The sequence below is a fragment of the Heloderma suspectum genome, chromosome 2, assembly GCF_057233095.1.
Source record: "Heloderma suspectum isolate Gila_16-S chromosome 2, 16-S_ref, whole genome shotgun sequence".
Classification (NCBI taxonomy): Eukaryota; Metazoa; Chordata; class Lepidosauria; order Squamata; family Helodermatidae; genus Heloderma; species Heloderma suspectum.
This window is the reverse complement of record NC_139459.1, coordinates 92,302,326-92,317,739: the sequence shown is the minus strand read 5'-3', so window position 1 is coordinate 92,317,739 and position 15,414 is coordinate 92,302,326. Positions and strand designations below refer to the sequence as shown.

The following is a 15,414-nucleotide window of genomic DNA, read 5'->3' as shown; positions in this document are numbered from 1 at the left end:
CTGAGTAGACACAGGTTTGTGCTGGGAAACACAGGGACAGGAAAAATCCCTTGACTGGGGTCACAGTGAAAGGTACACCCCTGGGCAGGGCTAGCATACGGGGGTTGGGGCACACAACAACTATAGTGCAGAGAACACATAAGGGGAAAAAATCGGACTTAAAGTAGTCTCAGGAAATCTGGGTTTTCCACAGATAGCTCCAGGGTGGCTGTAGGATGGCCATGACGTCATATGCCCCGAAGGACCTCCAACCGGAGCCAGCTCACAGCAAATCAACTGTGGAGACACCAGCCTGGTCCCAAGTTGTTTAGGGCTTTGTATGACAATAACACAACCTTGGACGTGGCTCAGTAGCTAATAGGCAGCCTGTGCAATTGTTTTAACATGTTATGCGAGAATAGCTAGGTGTCCCAGTCAGCACCCTAGCTGCTGCATTCTGCACCAGCTGCAGCTTTTGAACCACACACAACAGCAGCCCCACATTGCAGTAGTCTAATCGTGAGGTTACCAGTGCATGAATCCCCATGGCTAGGCTATCCCTACTTGAAGGACCATCTCTGATATGAATTTGCCCGTCCTTTAAGATCAGCTAGTGCAGGTCTTGCATGTGCCACTACCTTCTGAGGCACAGTTGATCATTATGTGCAGAAGTGCCTTCTCTGTGGCAGCACCCCATCAGTGGAACACGCAGTGCTGCAGCTAGGGGTGGGCCTGCCACTCTGTGGGTGGTCTGGGCTGCAGGCCCCTGGACCTTGGCTAAGGAATACTGGTAGTTGTAGGACTTTTTTTCCCATGTAAACATTCCATAGGATTGCACCCTAAGTTATTTAGTAAAGTCAATGGGTTGGCCTTCAGAGTTAACAGTAAATGTCAGAAATGTCCTGATATTTCCCATCAACCTCTTAAAACCTTCCTGGAAATGTTACTGTTCTATATATCTACTACAGTCTAGAAGCACAATGAAATATGCCTCACTTAAGAACAAATTATCTTAAATAGAACTTCCTGCATGCTAAATCTGCCAAGTGCCTATTTGTGGGAACAAACTATAATGCCCTGTCCTGCCTCAAGTAGTAAAAAAAATAAAAGAATATATTTTAGTATGGAAAATTTCCTATGCAGAATCCTAGTGCATAACAATGGGTTTATGGAAGAAAACAAAAACAGACCATATTCTATTGCCAACTGTAAATAGCTGAGGGATTTTATTATAGTTAGGGCGCAATCCTATCAAGATAGGCGGCCACCTCTGAACTCGGAGGCGACTGCCTATCCAAAGCAGGGCAGGAGAAGCACGGAGGGGATCGTTCCCTCCGCGCTCCTGCTCTGCATTTTTGGCTAGACAGCTGATTGCGGCTGTCTAGCCACGGGAGGGCAGAGCAGGGGAGGAGGCTGCTGTACAACACATAGGATGTGTCATTCATGCAGTTCTGCCCTCCCCGCCCCAGAATGCCCCCAGCCACGCCCCTTTCCAGCCACTCCACACTCCTCTTGCAAGTATGGAAAACAGCTGTTCCACGCTGCCTCCAAGGGGGGAGGTCGGTTCTCCAGGAACTGACGGTTCCCAGAAACCTACATATTCTGTGGCCGTCTAGCCGCTGCCTAGCGGCCATAGGATTCCCCCCTCCATGGTATACAAGTGTCATTAAATAAATAATACCAGTGGCATACACAGTTGGGTATACCTTAGCAGGAGAGTGGAAACTCATTTTAAATGTGGTGGACAAATTTTACATGTATTTAAACTTAAGAGAAATCCTCTTTAATATTAACTATAGGTGATATTTGATACCATAGAAAATGAATAGGATCCACAGGGTAAACACATCTGGCTATTGGAGATTTTGCTATTGTTCACAATGGGTTTTTTTTTCTGCATTTATGGTGGTGGTGCTCTAAAGTATTGGGATGTGGTAATTTATGCAATTTAAAAATAATATTGCTGGGCTCTATAAAATATGTCAGTTCAAAAGAGATTAAGATGATGATGATGACGACGACGACGACGACAATGACGAAACTGTTAATGGCTGCAAATATTGTGTATGCCGGCACTGGAAGTGCCAGACCAGAGAGGTTTTGGGGGAAATGTGGCAAATTGCAGAAAAGCGGGGCGGGGGGAACCCTCAGGAAATGTATGACAGAAATACTACCTTCTTTGTTTTGTTTCTACAGACTGACAAAAATAACTTACACTTTCAATTTTCAGGAGACAAAATTGATCATAATCGAAGCAAAGAACGCTCCTTCTTCATTTGCAGGTGGTCTGCATTTTGTGTATGCTTTTTCAGTAATACTCACTGGCATTTAATACAACGAATTCTCAGACAGCAATGATCCACTAAGACACTATGGGCAATGTCCAATGTCATCTGAGAGAGTAGGCATGCTCACGCAGTGGACCCTCCCCTTCCTGTCCTTCACACCTACAGCCCCCTGTGCCTCCCCCTGCCACATCTGCTCTGGAGGGTACCGCAACCATCCAGAGCAAAACTGGGGTGCTGCAGTGGGGAGAGGGCATTGGTTCTGCAGTGGTGCCTGCTGTGTTGGCAGATGAACAGGGTTGGATACAGCCCTATTGCAGTCACCAAAATTAGCAGCTACAACACTAGACACCAAAGTCACTCAGAGCTGAATCGGCTACTCATCGTTTTCACAAATGCTTGTTCCAGGAGTGATGTTCAATATGTGTCACTGGTATGAAAAAAAATGCCACCTCCAGGTTTGCTCAGTAAACATACAGGTTTGTAAAGCTGCCAGCCTCCTCCTCATCCCAAAATTCTGAAGATGAAGGCACTGTTCAGCTCCTTTCTGCTGACCAGCAAGCCATCTGTTCTGAGGGGAGACAGACAAACTCATGCTTACCCCACAGAGCCTGTTCATTTATCACTCATTTTTTACCTTGTGCTAAGTAGACTCTACAAACGTTTCACTACCTAGGCTCCATAGTTAAAATATGCTCCTGTCTCGTTTCACCACTGCTTATGTTCTGCACCGTTTTGCAGCACTTGGACTGGAAGGATTGCTGTTGCATTTAAAACTTTCTCAGTGACTCGGTTCTGCTTTCTCTTATCTGCTCCTTTGGATCCAGATTCAGAGGACCTCCTCTCTTTCTCCTTATTGCTTGGTTTTACAGCTGCTTTTGCTAGGCTTCCCAAAGATGCATATACATCTTCAGGACCTGCATGTGATTCCATCTCTTCTTTTATTTCTTCTTTCACATCGTCTTCAATCATCACTTTACCTTCTTTTACCTCTTGAATAATTTCAGGAAGGATGAAGTTTTTCTCCGAGTTGGGGAAGGGAAGAATCTTGGATTCATGCAGTGCTTGCATGTCATACATGGTGCTCAAGTGGTCCTAGCTGACTATGGAAGAAATCTGCCTCCCAATATTCTGTCTGAACTTATCTCTGATACAGATCATGTGAAAATGGTGATTCACACCGACGGGCTTGTGACCCAGCATGGCGTGAAAGAGGCACACCTCCACCTCCGGGCTCCACACCACGGGCAGCGGCAAATTGCAGGAAAGCGGGTGGGGGGGGGGAACCCTCAGGAAATGTATGATACTCAGACTCTGATAAGTTTTACTGGAAGTTAGCCAGAAATGTAACAATTGGCATGCTTCTCAGCATGTATTTGTAAGCATTTTGTAAGTTTCGATCACTAGAGTTTGGGATAAAAATGACAGAGTTTTGTGGCACCGTAAAGACTAACAAATTTATTATGGTACAACCTTTCATGGACTACAGCCCACATCATCAGATGCATGAGTTTGGGGTGTATATAATGTACTCAATTTTTTTTTTTTTAGAGTAAATTGAAGTTAACAGATAGAGAACTATTTCTGGCTTGATCTGCTCAGATTCTAGCAGCGTGCACTGCCCTACTTAGCCCTTCTGTTTGCTAAACTGCTTCCAAAGCATGTCTGGAATGTTCTCTTGTATCTCCTTTTATTTGTGTTCATAGTAAATATTTTGTCTTTATGCATTCAGAGCTTGACAACATTTCCATTTGGTTAATTGTGAAGAGCTTGCTGTGTAAAGATAAATTGTTGAGGAAGTGGCTAATATTCTTCAGAAATTAGTTTGCCACTTCAGCACCAAGCTTGTTATGCAAGTAAAGCTACAATCCTTAGAAGACAGTGGACCAGTTTGCACAACACAGCAACTGATCATGGATTAATTAACCCACAGTTAGCCCTGGCTTATGCAGGGCACATGCAGCCACCATTTTGAAGATGTGACCACCAATCAGGGTGATCAGGGGTTGCAGTATGTCATGTGAACCCGGCCATGTTAATCAAGGGTTAAACAACCCACACTTAACCCAACTACTTATCGAGCATATTCAAAACAACAGCCACACACGCTGCAGCGAATTGTGGATTAATAACCCGATAACACACCGTGTCATGTGAACCAGGTCCGTATCATGAGGCTTGGCTTCCTGTGCTATCAGTACTTCTACCTATGTTGGAAGCTTGTGATTGCATGATTTGCCTCTCCATCTTCTAGGGATGTTGGAGAAATTCAAGACGGATTAAAATAAGTTCAGATTTCTAAGAATCCGATCTTCAGAATCCACTGTAGACCAGCCTGCTCAGGCTGCACAGAGTCCATCGACTTTTGAATTTTTATTTTTATTTTAGTTTCCTGAAATTTACGCAAATTTATTTGTAGGGAAATATGCAAGTTTCTGCTGAGACATATGCCATCCTGGAAAATATATGCGGATAAAAGTTGAATGGAACAGGAGACAGTGCACTAAATGTTAAGTACATAAATTACATAAATTGTTGTGAAGCCTCTAATGGAATTGTGTATTTTTCCACATAACGGGGAGGGAGGATTGAATCCGTCTGTGAACGGATGCTGGAACGAATGACACCGCACAATCCACAAAATGTACACAGGGTGGATTTCGCAAAATCTGGACATCCCCACCATCTACATAGGATGGCCATGTGTCCTAATTTACAAAGAACAGTCCTCTATTTGAAAGTGTTCTTTATTTGAGGGGCTTCCAATCCAAGTCTAATTTATAAAGAGAAACATAAGAATGGGATAGTAGGGACCTTGAAATTGTGCATGAAGAGTTAGCACTTGGACTACAGACTGAGAAGATACACAGGTCACAGCCTTCCACAGCTTCATGGTATGTATTGTATTTCTATTTAGATTATAGTAATTATTTCTAAATTTGTGCATATACGTATAGGTTACCACATGCAATTTAAACTAATCTGTGTCCTTTTTTGGTGATGCATTTCCTCTCTTTTGAATATGTATAAGAGGCCACCCTACACCTACAGCAGGTTTATTGATTTGTTTGTTTAAGAAATGTCTTAGCCACTTTTCATTATAAAATAAGTGAGGTACAAGCAATAAAACACAGTAAAACAATACAGCATTGACCAAACAAAATCAAACAAGGGAGAATAGCAGCAGATAAATAGTTTACACCAGGAGTGGGCAACCTATGACCCTCCAGATGTTTTGGCCTACAACTCCCATGATCCCTCACTCTGCTAGCTAGGGCTGATGGGAGTTGTAAGCCAAAGCATTGGGAGGGCCACAAGCTGCCCACCCTTGGTTTATATGATGCAGATTGGTAACCAACGAGCCATGTGATGGAAATGTCAAAGAAACCTTAATGCATCCTTCTTCCTGTGCATGCATCTAGTTTTGTTGAATTATGGCCTTGCTCTTTCTTGTCCAGAGGACGAGTACAAATGATAGTGACAGAGAATGGATTATCATGAATATTATTTAGATTTCCTATTCTCCTGAATAAATATTGCAATATCCTATAAGAAATAATACATGTCTTTAATGGCTCCTGGAAAATAGCTTTTCTGTTTCTTTTTTTCAGAAGTTGGTGGTCTGACCAATATTTGTGTACACTCTTTAAAACTAGGGAAATGGCTTGTACTATATGTTACCAATGGCAGAACAAGTCTGTTACATCATGGTTTGGCATTTTGTGCTCCAAAACTATTTTAACTACTTCTAAATTAGATGAGAGAGAAAAATGTCAGAAAAATAGAGTGATTTTTTTTTAGTTGCAGGAGAAGGAAGGAAGAAGAATTAACTTAAAAAGCAATTACGACATGTTCTTTATTAGCAGGGAAAATCACAGATTTATCTTATGCTGACTGGCATGGTAAATAACTGGCTGATGAAACAAAGGGCAGATGCTACAGGGAAGAGTAGATAGCATGTGACATGCTTAAGTGGGGCAGGGGAGGGGGAACCAAAAGGAAAGTCCTCGCAAGAACAAAGGTCTGAATGACAGTGCTGTGACACACTGGAATGTGATCTTGCTGACCATCCTGACTTAGTCACTTGACTGAGAAAGATTGCAACCTGTCATAAGAACATAAGAAGAGCCATGCTGGATCAGACCAAGGGTCCCTCTAGTCCAGCATTCTGTTCACAAAGTGGCTGACAGGAAACCCACAAGCAGGACATGAGTGCAACAGCACACTCCTGCCCAAGTCCCCCAGCAACTGGTGTACATAGACTTACTGCCTCTGATCCTGGAAGTAGCATAGAGCCATCAGGACTAGTAGCCATTTATAGCCACCTCCTCCAGGAATTTGTCTAACCCTCTTTTAAAACCAATCAAATTGGTGGCCATAACTACACCTTGTGGTAGCAAATTCCATAGCCTGTGTATGTGCTGTATAAAGCAGTACTTCCTTTTATCTGTCCTGAACCTTGCACCAATCAGCTTCATGGGATGATCCCAGGTTCTAGTATTATGAAAGAGGGAGAAAAATGTCTCCCTATCCACATTCTCCACACCATGTGTAATTTTGTATACCTCTATCATGTCTCCCGTTGGTCGTCTTCCTTCCAAGCTAAACAATCCCAGTTGTTGTAACCTTCCCTCATAGGGAAGTTGCTCCAGCTCCTTGATCATTTTGCTGCCCTTTTCTGCACTTTTTCCAGCTTTACAATATCTTTTGTTTAGGTATGGTGACCAGAAGTCTACACAGTATTCTAAGTGTGGTGTAGATTTATTCTCAATTCTTTTCCTAATTATGCCTAACATCAAGTTTGCCTTTTTTACAGCAACCACAAACAGAGTTGACATTTTCATTGAGCTGTCCACCAGAACCCCAAGATCTCTTTCTCAGTTGGTCAGTGTTAGCTCAGATCCCATCAGGTTATATTTGCAGTTGAGATTTTTTGTCCCAGCGTGCATCACTTTACACTTGGTGACGTCATAAGTGTTAGTAGTTGCTACCTGGTGTGGATTAATAAGGCAGTGGAAAGTTTACTGAACAAAACAAATTCACAGAAAAAATGGGGTTTTCTTATGTGGATGTACACATGTAATGCCCTGCTTTCAAGATGTTCCTTACAACCAGGAGAGGACTGTACATTTTCTTTAAAATATATTTGCAGAAGTTGCTATCCGCTTAATTTGAGCGGTAGAGGGTTTTTAAAAAGCTGCAAATTTGCAATTAAAAATGGGCAAATCTGCTGAGTAGGATTAAATAGTGTATATAATATTTAAAATCTGCTGAGTAGACTTTTATGTGCTGGTAAGATGGCAATGATCTGCAAAGGCAAACCATGGTAGTATAGATGATAGAGCAAGTTCTTTTTTCCCTTCAAGGATTCCTTTCTGACCAAATCTGTATTGCCCTTGTGACAGTGAAGCCTTGACATCAGTAATGCATGCATTGTGGGGAGAAAGGATGGTAGCAGGGAAGGCAGGGAGGGAGGGGTATGATCCATGGTAGGAGGAAGGGAAAAGAGTGGGGTTGGATTTAGGATTGTGTGCAGGGCCGGCCAGCATCAAAGGTAGGCATAGTCCAGCACCTGCCAACAGCCCACAGCCTAGCAGGGGCAGACTGACAAGAGCCCCCTGGACTTGTTCCCTGCCTGCCTTGTTCATCTGCCTTTTGCTCTGGCCTAGACAACAGTGGTGGTGGGAAGGAGGAGCCATTGCAGCCTACCTGGCTGCCTGCTTGCTAGCTGGCTCTCTGCCTGTCAAGCAAACAAGGCATAGCAGTGATGAGAAAGTAGAGGAGGAGCACTCACTGCAGGCGGGGGCCCATTGAAGGTGTCTAGCCCAAAGGCCCTCCAAAACCTGGAGCTGGCACTGATCATGCCTGTGCTTAGATAGAGACACCATGAAGGGAGGATATTTCTCCCATAGTCTTCTGAAGGCTAGAGCCAGGGAGACTGGGTGAAATCAAATGCTGTCCACTCATGCAACAGGCCTTTCCCTTCCTCTCCTCTTTCCTGAAGCCTCCCCCTGACCCCCCCCCCCCCGCTGATCTGCTCCAGAGGATCCCTCCAGCCTTTTGGAGAATATTTTGATGGCTTATGGGAGGCTGCAGAACGCAGGGAAATCTCCCTCCCAGCAACCATTCTGCTGATGGAGGCCATTCCACTGGCAGAAGGGGTTAACTGGTGCATTTGGAAGTATTTATCAGCCAAAGTTGCGGCAGCAGGCATCTAGTTATATACAATATTAATGCCCTAAAGTAGTGTGTGTTTTTCAAACAGTGTTTCAGGGAACTCTGTGGTTTAGTGGAAGCTTATTACAAGTTCCTCAAAGAGAAGATCAGTACTGGCTGGCAAACCTCCCTGTCAAGGCAGCTTCTCTTCTACTGACAGTCTCCCCTCGCAAGGTGCAACTTTCAGGAGAGCATTGAGTATGTTCATGGAGAGCAACAATGAGGCACAGGTAAGTCTGGCCATTGTCCAGCGTGAACTGGATGTGCACCCTAGAATATGCCCCAGAATGTCTACAATGCTTGCAAGGAACCTCTGCACAAGTCCATGTGGAAAGGATTTCTTCAAAGTAGAAAGATCCAAATGGACATTATAAAGCATATATATTAGTTAAGGGTAAGGTAAGGTAAGGGTGTCCCCAACCAGTCGTGTCCGACTCTAGGGTGCGGTGCTCATCCCCGTTTCTAAGCCGAAGAGCCAGCGCTGTCCGAAGACGCTTCCGTGGTCATGTGGCCGGCATGACTGAACACCAAGGTGCACGGAACGCTGTTACCTTTCCCGCTGAGGCAGTACCTATTTATCTACTTGCAATTTCTTGCTTTCGAACTGCTAGGTTGGCAGAAGCTGGGACTGAAGACAGGAGCTCACTCCATCACGCAGCACTCGGGTCTCGAATGGCTGTCCTGCCGACCTTCTGGTCTGCAGTTCAGCGTCTTAACCACTAAGCCACCGCGACCCCATATATTACTTAGTTAGCGTCCAAAATTATACAGTCAATAAAAATTAAAGATTTGAAATTACATTTAAAAGATACATTTTAAAAATTACATTTAAAAGGAGGCAGGGGTGCTATCACCAATGGTTTGGACAACATATGCACCTACCTATCTGGATATGGTATAAAAAGAAACCACAACAAATGGTCTTAAATAGGCTACTATACTGCAGTCGAATCGTGAATGTATCCAGGAGTACCTAGCCTCTAAACTTTCCTTCAAATCTTACCCACTTCCACAGAAATCTCTTTGTTCCCCTATTACAAAGGTGGACAACTCATCGTCTCCAAGATGTTGTTGGACTACAACTCTCATCACCCCCCACCAAAGACTCTGGTGGCTAGGGCAGATGGGAGTTGCAATCCAAGAAGATCTGAAGAGCCACACGTTGCCTGCCTCCACCCTACTGACACGGGAAGTGGCGCCTCTGCAAAAGAGGGGTGGACACAACATTTCTTGAGAAACAAGAGCGTTGCTGTTATTGAGTCTTCCTTTTCCAGGCAGCTGTGGTTAAGTAAATCAAGACAACGATGTATAAATTAGAAATAATGTCTCAGCTTCCATCTTTCTTTTCTTTTTAAAAATTTCTCTTGGACATGAGGATTCCACTTTATTTCATGTACAGTTGGATTGTTTCAGTAGGGCAGCATCCTGATCTTTGCAAAGTTTTTTTTTTATAATAATGATAGATCTTTCTATAGTGATGGATATATCATATCCTTGAAGAGTTCTGGGTTCTAAGGTAGTAAAGGATATATGTGTAACTATGTTTGATACAGCATGTATTTTTTCTTTAAAATTCATCCTTGCTGGCAAGTGGTACTTGAAGGACCTTGGGCTTTTATAAAGAAGCTCCCTCACATAAATACACATTGTGCACCTGTGATGTCTATATTCTTCTTAAATCACTACTATGGCTATTGGTCTCTAGTTCCTTAAAAAGGTGGCTTTTCTCCATTTTATTTCAGAAGAATGATATAGCCAAGTTGCTAACAATCACTGAATTCTCCTGAAAGAGAAAAAAACGTGGTTGAGATACAGACACCCAGAGAAGTGTGCGGTAGGCCAGAGAACCCAGGAGTAACCCCACATGCAGTCTCAAGCCCCGGGGGATGTAGAGAAGGACTGCCAAAGCCAGACTCTTTTTCTATTCAGTCCCCACCCCCATCCAGCTGGGTATCCAAGCGGGGCAGGGGGGGTAGAGCATTTAACAGAGTTCCTTTTAGAGGCTGTATGAAAAAGGTGAGATATAACAACTGGGGGAGAGGAAGGCACATTAATGTTGTCCCTATCTTCAAAAAGGGCAAAAAGGAGGAACCTGTGAACTACAGACCAGTCAATCTGACATCAATCCCTGGGAAAATTCAGGAGTAGATTCTAAAGCAATCCATCTGGAAGCACCGTAAAAACAATGCAGTGATTACTCAAAGCCAACATGGATTTGTCAAGAACAAGTCCTGCCAGACATTTTTTGATCAGCTAACATCCCTTGTGGTCTGTGGGAATGCTGTGGACATAATATACCTCGACTTCAGCAAAGCTTTCGACAAAGTGCCCCATGATCTCCTGATTAGCAAACTTGCTCAAAGTGGGCTAGATGAAACAATTCTCAGGTGGATCCACAGTTGGCTACAGAATCGGACTCAAATAGTGCTTATCAATGGGATCTTCTCAAACTGGGGAGACGTAACAAGCAGGGTACCACAGGTCTCAGTCCTGGGCCCAGTGCTCTTCAACATTTTTATTAATGACTTGGAGGAGGAGGTGCAGGGAATGCTTATCACATCTGCAGATGACACAAAATTGGGCGGGGTAGCTAATACCCTGGAAAACAGAAACAAAATTCAAAATGGACTTGATAGGCTGGAGTGGTGGGCAGAAAACTACAGAATGAAATGTAACAGGGATAAATGCCAAGTTCTGCACCTAGGAAAAAGAAACCAAATGCACAGTTACAAGATAGGGGATACTTGACTCAACAATACTACAAGCGAGAAGGATCTTGGAATTGTAGATCACAAACTCAATATGAGCCAACAATGTGATGTGGCTGCCAAAAAGGCAAATGCTATTTTGGGCTACATTCATAGAAGTATAGCTTCCAAATCACATGAAGTACTAGTTCCCCTCTACTCAGCACTGGTTAGGCCTCATCTGGAGTACTGTGTCCAGTCCTGGGCACTACACTTTAAGAAGGATGCAGACAAACTGGAGAGGGTTCAGAGGAGGGCAACGAGGATGATCAGAGGACTGGAATCAAAGCCCTGTGAGGAGAGACTGAAAGAACTGGGTATGTTTAGCCTTGAGAAGAGAAGACTGAGGGGAGATATGATAGTGGTCTTCAAGTACTTGAAAGGTTGTCACAGAGAGGAAGGCCAGGATCTCTTCTCGATCATCCCAGAGTGCAGGACATGGAATAATGGGCTCAAATTACAGGAAGCCAGATTCCGGCTGAACATCAGGAAAAACTTCCTGACTGTTAGAGCAATACGACAATGGAACCAATGACCTAGGGAGGTGGTGGGCTCTCCCACACTGGAGGCATTCAAGACGAGGCTGGACAGCCATCTGTCACGGATGCTTTGACTTAGATTCCTGCATTGAGCAGGTGGGTGGACTCAGTGGTCTTATAGGCCCCTTCCAACCCTACTGTTCTATGATTCTATAATGCATTGAGAAGGGATGAGTCTACAATTCTTGAGAAGATAATAGCAATTTCCCTAGACATTCAATAACAGACTTGACAGATGCCGTATTTCTTTCTCTCTCTCTCTCTCTCTCTCTCTCTCTCACACACACACACACACACACACACACACTTACTTTTGAATGAAGTCTATAGCATGAAACTGACTTAGGGTGGCCAGATGTCCTGCTTTACAGAAGACAGTCCTCTATTTTGGAGAGCTGGAAATGGACAGGCCTCTACTTGAAGGGGTCCTCTGTTTGATGGGCTGTCCAGTCCAAGTCTGGTTTAAAGTCAAAGAACCATAAGCAGCAGGGACCTTGAGGTTGCCCATCAATAGTTAGTACCTGGACTGAACACTGAGCAGGCACACAGCTTACCTGGTCAGTCTTCTCCACTATGGTGAGATGTTCCTGTGTTACTATTCAAATTATCTTTGTTATTTCTAAATGGGCAAATATACATATACAAATGTTAGGCGAATTGGTGTCTTCTTTTGGGGGGATGCGAATTCCTCTATTTGGCAATGCCCAGGTTGGAATTCCTATAGAGATTTGATTCTCGTTGACTTGGGTTGAATAGAAACTGGGAGGGGCCAGCTCACTACGACATGAAATAATTGCCACACACACGCGTGCGTGTATTTTTGTAAACTATTTATCATGCATTACCTAGTCGTTACTGTTGGGGAGTGGTTTACACCCACTGATGGGATATTTTACCCCTTTTAACTGGATCTCATTTGCAGTTGTGCTCTACATGGTAACAGGACCCCTCATCTTCTCCTGTCTTGATTTCTGGGCCATCTGCCCTAATTTGGTAATAACATCCATACATACAAATCTCCCAATTGAGGACAACACTTCGTGGATCTGACAAAGTGGACTCTAGTCCATGAAAGCTTATGTGACATTTATTATATAAATAGGAAGTCTTTAAGATGCCACCAAACTTTTTGTTTTCATAAGTGTTGTGTTTTCCACAGTTCTGCTTTTGGGGTTCACATTCTGTGGCTGCATGAAAGGCTTAAACAAGTCACAGGATGAAACAGTTCTTGCAGTGTTGACATAATAGAGCTATAAATAACTGATCATTATTTCTATCAGGCAGAATTCTCTTGCAGATGAAACAAGGCACAAATATGGTTAGTGCTGAGAAAACATCATGCTCAGAAACCTAACAACTGAGCAAAACAGAGCCAAATCAGACTTTACTTGAAAGACATAGCTAGCAACTACATCTTCCCCCAACTCATTTTTACTGTAGAGTAGGTGCAGGAAGCCCAAGATAAGACATTTGTTGTATCTAAATGTACCCTTTTAAGAGCCTCCCCCTAAAAATCTTTTAAAACAATTTAAAAATTAAAATTAGAAGTTCGCAAAGTTATTTTACCTTTCAATCATTTCTGCCCCAGGAGATCTGTTTACTTTTTCTCTCCTCAAATGCTCTTTTTGTTAAAATAAATAAACAAGTCTCAATACATAGTTTGGTTTAACTTGAAGAAGACAAAACCTTCCCACCCGTGCCCACAATTACATGCCTAGGAAACAGCTGCCTACCATAATCAAGCACTTATTATTCATCACTGCTGCTCAGAGAATAAAAAGCCATGGAAACACAAAGTGTACTTTCACTGCAGTTAAGAGTTGCACATGCTTGAGAAACTGACCATGGTCAATGACAGTTTTATCACTAAATGTGCAAGCATCTTGTTAGTGCGCTATGTTAGGCCCAAACGAAAAATTTATCTGAGCATGCATACTGGAGTTATGTGTGGTAATTTTATTTACCTTTGTGTAAGCACACATTGCCCCAGTTTGGATCATGAACACAGTATTCCAGGCGGGCAGGGTTAAACTTTCCCTCACATCTGGAGGGCACCAAATTGGGGAAACTGGATTAGAGTGTCAGATTAGGAACAGGAATCAAGGTTCAAATTGCCACTCATCCATGAAGCTCACTGGGTGGCCTTAATCTTTAACATATCCCCCCTTCTGTGCATGTTTACTCAGAAATAAGAAATAAATCTCACTCCCCTGCAGTCGAAGGGTTAAATGCTAACTTTAGTAACTCACCCTAAAGCGCTCTTTTACTTCTCTATGCTCTCTTAAATTACTATTGTGATGCTGTGCTTTTTTTGATGTTCCATAGTTTCTCTGAAGTAAAGTCATTTCTCTGTTATTATGCAAAGTCCTTCTCTACCTTATCGTGATCTTTCAGGTTTACAGAAGCTTCTCATTGCGAGCAGGGAGGAGATAACTCCATGGCAGAGTGCTGGAATGGGGCAAAATTGGGGGGCTGGGATGCGTTCAGTGGGAGTCTTCAGAGAAACAGGGATTTTGGCTTCTCAAGGTAAAAGTGCGCACATGGGGAAAAATGAGTGGTAGCAATAACTCCCCAGCAGTTTGCTGGAATGGGTCAAAATTGGGGTGGGAGGAAGCTCTCAGGGGGAGCCTTCAGATGCTGCATTCAAGAACCAGGGATTTTGGCTTCTTCAGGGAAATCTGCACACATGGGGGAAATTAGTTGCTCTCTATTCATACAAATGTAGCGGGGGGGGAGCCTGGAGAGGGGCGGGGAACAAGCCTTTCTCATTGGTTGAGCAGCCCCAGCCAGTTTGATGATGTTCAGTTCTACTCCCCCCACCCCACCCAGTAGTATGCTTCTTTCAAATGCCAGATGTCAAAGGTACGGTACACTCTGCTTATCTTGCTTTGTGTGTCCCTGACGGATCAAAGCCAATTCCATGAAAATTCAGGTAATACTCCAACGCGCTTCTCATTCCATTGTCGTGAAGATCCCACCTTGAACACTATGGAGCAAAAGCTGGATATAAACATAATAAAGACTTTGCCTATAGGAGTGACTCCCTAAATAGAATTTTATGAAATGCTTAACGTTTGTACATTATATTGATTGATAGTTATCAGAAGCAATTTCCATAGGCTGGATCCAGAGAAAAGGTTCAGAAGCAAAAGGTTACTTTCCTCTCCCTGGAAACTCCCCCCTCCCCCAAGACCCTGCTGACTGGGGTGAGCTGTGGTTTGGGGAATTGAAGTGGGAAAGGGAAGGATCTCCAAAAATCATGTGGAGTCATCTTCTGCCCTTCCATAGGATTTTCTCTAGATCCAGCCAAGATAATTTTAAACATAGAGCAATGGCCACTAACTTTTGTGAAACTGGCTAATCACAGAAATACTGGAAATAACTGTTTGAGTAACACAGAGCTTTCTTTCAGATTTACTTAAATATTTTTTATCCTGCCTTTGTACACCCAAGGGTACTCATGGAGGCTTACAACAAAATGGTGACAGATCATAATATACATAATCATAAATACAAGCCACCAGTAAAAAGCATTCTAATCCAACAAATTAGAATGCTTGCATGAAGAAAATCTTAAGGGTTCAGTGTAAAAATACAACAGATGTTCTGAAACCATGCTGATGTCATTATGGCTGAGTCTGCAGACTT

The 15,414-nt window shown here is 43.3% G+C and overlaps 1 protein-coding gene and 1 pseudogene across 1 annotated transcript in view; one reads left to right on the top strand and one right to left on the bottom strand.

Annotated features, from left to right (window-relative positions):
• Positions 1 to 15,414, top strand: part of LOC146352488 (uncharacterized) — a 28,858-nt gene that overhangs the window by 10,598 nt on the left and 2,846 nt on the right. The window lies entirely within an intron of this gene.
• Positions 2,983 to 14,111, bottom strand: LOC146352489 (MRG/MORF4L-binding protein pseudogene; annotated as a pseudogene).